General features: G+C 39.2%; 1 non-coding gene across 1 annotated transcript; it reads left to right on the top strand.

Moving 5' to 3' along the window:
- The first annotated feature begins 4,110 nt into the window (after positions 1-4,110).
- TRNAD-GUC (transfer RNA aspartic acid (anticodon GUC)) lies at positions 4,111-4,186 on the top strand. The gene has a single exon. It is a non-coding gene; the product is annotated as a tRNA-Asp (tRNA).
- The last annotated feature ends 233 nt before the right edge of the window (positions 4,187-4,419 follow it).

Below are 4,419 nucleotides of genomic sequence, written 5' to 3' on the forward strand. Positions count from 1 at the left end.
GTTTCTTGAATAGACTTCTAAAAATGAGTCAATTTTGTGGAATTTTCAAACTACTCACCCATCAAAGAGCCCTCAATTTTTCTTAAAAGAGAAAAATTGGTATCAAAATGTCTTTTTAATTCTTTCTAAGGCAAAGCAGCCAGAGAGTTAATAAAATTCAATAATCTGGAAGCTAGTAAATAATGCAAAATGGTTTCTAATAGTAGAAAGTAAGAAGTATTTTTGGCATGACCTATTTTGTATATAGATCTATTTATTGAGGTTATGTTTTACAAATGTGATATGCTGTGCAAATATATATAGTGGCTGGAAAATATTAAGCCATTGATATCTTCAATCTCCTTAAGATAGACATGTTGGAAGCATTCTATTTCAAAAATGCAGAATCAGTGTGCTAAGACAGTGTCCAACAGTTCCCACAATGGTCACACAGATCAAGTATCTCCTGGAGATTTTCATTGAATGACTCATTATGAATCTTCTTGATTATTTCTTCACAGGTAATTTTTCTTAAGAATTCATCAAGCTTCTATGATAAAATAATGAATGGTGATTCCCCACACCACAAATTATATCCTATATAATTTATGTCCTTATATAAAAAAAATAAAAAACCTTAAGAAACTTTTGGATTTAACTCTTATCAGTAATAGAGAAGATATGAAATATATAAAGACAGATATAAATAGGTACCTGTAAGCCATCACTAGGCATATAATATTATGGATGGCTTGAAGGTTTGTTTAAGTCCAGATCTGGCACTTCCCCTGATGTAGTGACAGGAAGAGTGTCAATTATGTTGCACAGGTATGTTGCATCAAATAAACATTATTCAAGAGCAGGCTAAAGCCCAACTAATGTGTAAGATTTTTAAATAAATTAGGGAAAAATTTCAAAACTATAAAATACAGTATAGTTGGTTAAGCAGAGAGGAAGCTGTATTCTTCTGTAAGACTAGTAGGTATTTGCATACTGAAATCAATGTAATTCATATGCCATGTATTATTTGTGGTCTAAGAATGCACAAACACTGAAGGTCGTCTATACATAAAGTTATTCTGACAGTTCGGAGCACAAAAATTAAGTTCATCATTCTAGAGATTTTTTTTCTCTTGAGTGACAAACCATCAAACTTCTAAAATATCTTCAAAGGCTGTTTCTCAGAATAGCCCTGCCTAATTCACTCCAGCATCTTTCATCACTTGTCAGTCAGTAAATCATTCAATCAATTAATCAATCAGTTAACCAATTAGTCAGTCAAGGCTGGCTATTCTCATAAACAATCACTCCAGGGCTTTTGCATTTTGTTAACTAGTAAAATTTTTTTTAAAATGACATATAGTTGCTAACATATTGTTTTGCAAATGAATTTAAATAGCAGCAACTACCAGTTCTGTATGCTATTACCAGTGCCTAATAGAAAAATTTTATGTTAGTAGTAAAAAAAAGATATTTTTAATACTATAATTTATCTTCTAGGTTAAATTATAGTCCTTTCCAAGTCCTTATGAAGAGTTGGAATCTTACTCTGATATATGTATATACCCATGAGCACACCGAGTTCAACACAAATGGACATACATAAAACTCTCCTTTTATTTTCTGCATTCAGAACAATCAATCATTTTTTATATTATCAAAATTTGATAGATTCGGTGAGCGTTGGGGAAAATTTCAAAGCCTGGAGTAGTACATTACAGAACCATAGGGTGATAATGTGACAGCTTTCTTAGGCATAAATCAATCCCAAAACATCCACTATAGGTGAAGCTCGAGTGTTGCTGTCTGTGCCCATTAAGCTATTATTGTCCCTTTAGCTCCAAAGCTGCCTCTCTATGTGGGGTGATGCCCATGCTGGGACTTTGTTAGCTTGCTCAGCCAGCAGGAGGTGTGAAGAGGAAAATGCAAGGCTACAGAAAAACAACAACAAACAGGAACTTGTGTTTTTCTATTTGTTCCCCCTTGAGCTTCCTGTGGGCTCGCTGACACCTGCTTTGAGCGTCAGTCCAGAAATGTGTCCTGGGAAGTAGCAGTTTTGTCTTGTTGAATCTAGTGTGCAGTTTTCCTGATATTTGCAGATCCAACTTCCTCACACCCTTCCTGAGATAGCCACACCAGCCAGCTGGTCCCCTCCCCAAAATATCTGGGACTCAGGAACACAAGGCGCCTTTTCTAAGCCTCCAAATTGTAACAATCCAATCTTGTCTTTCTGTTCTCTCAGTCTTAATGGAAGCTGCTCCTTGCAGGTACCGTTTCAATGACACCTGAGAGCAATGTTTGGCAAACTAGTCTGCAGGTCGAATCCTGCTTGCTGACAGTTTCTATAAATACAGTAGTCCCCCCTTATCTATGAAGAATATATTCAAAGACCCTCATTGGATGCTTGAAACCATAGAAAGGACTAAACCCTATATATGCCACATTTTTTTCTGTACATACATACCCATGATAAAGTTCAATTTATTATTAATTAGGCACAGTGTTGAGCAAATGAGTTTATAAAATTTGTATATTTTGAGTTTGCTCACTTTCACTGTTAGAAAATGGCACTGGGCAGCGCCAGCTGTATGTGGCCTGTGAAATTGCAAATTACCTTCTTGCTCAGGAAGGACTACTGTTTTGCTAATGTTTGCTGGAAGAGAAGTTTTTGCACCAGAAAGTTTTGAAAAGAGAGTGCTGAAAGAGAAGCCATGTTGGCAGAGAAAAAGAAAGAAGCCGTGTTTGGAGAGTAAGAACAGAGAGAATGCAGAGTGCTGAAGAAGAAGCCATGTTCGGCAGGGAGAGAGAAGGTGTGCAGATGGGGAACCAGAGCTGAGGGGCTTTGGCAGCCCTACTGAGGTTTGTGGGGGCCTTTGATTCAAGGAGGAACTGGAGAAGATTCTCCTGGTTGTGGAACTGAAGAATGTGTCAGCGCTTTGGGAGCTCTGAATAAAAAGCGAAGTGTTTTCCCTGTGTGTTTACCCATCAGCTGGTGCAAGACTTTAATAAAGAAATGGCCCACCATTTTTTGGCTCCACTGTTTCTTTACTGTCTGCCTGAATCCAATGGGAACCTGCATGTGATTGGTGACAATGACGGCGGCCACTGGCCATACACACAGTAAGAGATTAACCACAACATCCAATAATAAAATAGAATAAGTATAACAATATACTATAATAAAAGTTATATGAATGTGGAATTATTCAGTAAAATGAGGGTTACTTGAACACAAGCACTGTGATACTACAACAGCTGATCTGATCCTTGAGAAGTCTGCTAAGTCACTGGTCCCCAACCTTTTTGGGCCACAGAAAATATTTTCACAGACTGGTCTTTAGGGTGGGACGGATAAATGTATCACATGACTGAGACAAGCATCAAGAGTGAGTCTTAGACGAATGTAACAGAGGAAATCTGGTCATTTTTTAAAAATAAAACATCGTTCAGACTTAAATATAAATAAAACAGAAATAATGTAAGATGTTTATTCTTTCTCTGCGGACCGGTACCAAATGGCCCACAGACCGGTACCAGTCCGCGGCCCGGGGGTTGGGGACCACTGTTCTAAGTGACAAGGGAGAGGAACTTATACCAGGTGGGATGGAGCCACACAAGATTTCATTACTTGAACTACGAACAACACACAATTTAAACTTATGAACTCATTTCTGGAATTTTTCACTTAATATTTCTGAAACCTGGTTGGTCATGGGCAACTAAACTGTTGGAAGCAAATCTATGGATCAAGGTGAGACGACTGTGGAGGTTTGTTGAGACACACTCAGGCTCACCCCATGTGTCCGAAGCTGCTCTTTTCTTCCTTCAACCATAGGGTTGAGTAGTGGTGATGACCTTCAAAGCCAAACTACTTAGTCTCTCACTTTTGTTGAGTTCTGATTTATAATTCTCTTTATAATTTAGTTACTTAGTTAACACCTTCCTCCTCCTGATCTAGTTCACTGCTTTTTAAAAAAAATACTAAATTCTGTTTTCAAACTGATACTATGTAAAACACTGGAAAAAAAACAAGAAATTGGCTAGTAAAAAGACTGCAAGAGAGACCTCAATAGGGGGAAAACAAAGAAAACAATCATAGTTTAAAAGAACCTCTCTAAAGAAGCCAGGAAGGCCCTGGCCGGTTGGCTCAGTGGTAGAGCATCGGCCTGTCGTGCGGGAGTCCTGGGTTCGATTCCCGGCCAGGACACACAGGAGAAGCGCACATCTGCTTCTCCACCCCTCCCCCTCTCCTTCCTCTCTGTCTCTCTCTTCCCCTCCCGCAGCCAAGGCTCCATTGGAGCAAAGTTTGCCCGGGCACTGAGGATGGCTCTGTGGCCTCTGCCTCAGGCACTGGAATGGCTCTGGTTGCAACAGAGCAATGCCCCAGATGGGCAGAGCATCGCCCCCTGGAAGGCATGCTGGGTGGATCCCGGTTGGACG

Source organism: Saccopteryx leptura, chromosome 3 (genome assembly GCF_036850995.1).
Source record: "Saccopteryx leptura isolate mSacLep1 chromosome 3, mSacLep1_pri_phased_curated, whole genome shotgun sequence".
Lineage (NCBI taxonomy): Eukaryota > Metazoa > Chordata > Mammalia > Chiroptera > Emballonuridae > Saccopteryx > Saccopteryx leptura.